At 38.6% G+C, this 1546-nt stretch overlaps 1 long non-coding RNA gene across 1 annotated transcript; it reads left to right on the plus strand.

Annotated features, from left to right (window-relative positions):
• Positions 1-406: 406 nt before the first annotated feature.
• Positions 407-1293, plus strand: LOC130097758 (uncharacterized). Its single transcript, XR_008808345.1, has 3 exons — positions 407-553; positions 709-780; positions 1189-1293. It is a non-coding gene; the product is annotated as an uncharacterized LOC130097758 (long non-coding RNA).
• Positions 1294-1546: the final 253 nt, after the last annotated feature.

A 1546-nucleotide genomic window follows, 5' to 3' on the forward strand; every position in this document is an offset into this window, starting at 1 on the left:
GGAAGATTTTACTGTAAAATAAGAGTTAAATGCTGTAAAATCCAAGGATACTGTAGTTTTTACAGGTATTCATTGGGATATTACAGGGAAACTTAATTACAACAATGAAGTTACTGTAAAATAATACTGTTAATTATTGTGAAATGCTGGTAATTTCTAACATTGTAAAGTAAGAGGTAGAGGTAGCTTAGAAGATTACTCAGATACAGGAAACAATAGAGAGGTGGGCCTTCCTCTTGATATCCCACCATGAGGAGAGATACAGTAATCTTCTTGATATGAGTGGGCCAAGCCAGCAGGTTCAGACTTCCACTAAGCTCTTTTGTTGTCTGACATTGAGGTTGATTTCATAAAATAATACAATCAAACAAACTCATTGTCATTAATGCTCATATTTCATTTTTGCTTTTCAAAGGCTCAAGAACTGATACTTCTGGGGATCTGACACTTCTGAGGCACTCGCATGCTTCAACCACCCTGGATAATTAGGAGGGCACTTCTACCTCAACCGTCTTGGACAACGTTAACGTCAGCAACACTCAACCAAGACATGGTCAAATATAAAAGGCACCAAAATACAAAATTTGCACACCAAAAAGTGAATGCGTTCATAATGAAAACAATGATTTATTCTTGCCTTCACAGAGACGGTGGCAGTATGTGAAGTTGTGCTTTTATCTGAAATATATTTAAATTCATTATTTTCAGATTCCCAGCAGAACACAGCACTTCAAGTGGTTACATCCCAAACTTCTTCAAAGTGCTCCACTGCAAAGCAAGGTAAATACTGTGAGCATTTTGTATCCACATTACTCTTTAAAATTTTTTTATTTAATTTAATGAATGCCATATACTATCATAACTACTAAATTATCACGACTGGAAATGGCAGTCAGGTTTAGGCTGAGTCAAGGTACACAGAATAAAGGTCAATATAATACTAGGAGACTAACACTGGGAAACAAACTATGCTGGAACGCTTACTGATACAGAGGAGACGAACTAGCATCCACAAATAGGGACAGACATGTGAAATAAAACAGGAAATATTAAACAGAGAAAAAAAAACATAACTTATCAGAAAACGGATGTAACAAAATATAATATTTTTTATCAAATCCTCAATGTTTCACTTTAGCAGAGCCATTTTTTCATCTTTAATACATTTCGTTTGTTTACATTCGACAGCTGGGAAGGTGAGGAGCAAGTGGACAGGTAATGAAGTGAAGGCTGTGGAGCGCCACATGATTAATTTCATAACCAGCTGAAAGGTGCCAGGTAAAAAGGACTGTGACTACTAAAGAACCAGGCAGAACCAGTGGCTAGTGATGTAACATTTGGACCGAGGCGTCGGAGCTTGTGTCGAGGAAAAATGGGCGTGCCAGATGAAGCCGCGATTGAGGCTTGTGTTGTTAACGTGGAAATCATGTGACTAATGACAAACGAGGCCTCGGTTTGTGTGAATACGTCATCGGTTCTGTCTGAGTGTCGCTTCCGGATAAACGGGGTTCGAAACTCGCGCCACCTTGTGGCTGTTTCAGGAGTA

This window comes from Rhinichthys klamathensis, unplaced genomic scaffold (genome assembly GCF_029890125.1).
Source record: "Rhinichthys klamathensis goyatoka isolate OS25496 unplaced genomic scaffold, OSU_Roscu_1.1 h1tg000223l_1, whole genome shotgun sequence".
Lineage (NCBI taxonomy): Eukaryota > Metazoa > Chordata > Actinopteri > Cypriniformes > Leuciscidae > Rhinichthys > Rhinichthys klamathensis.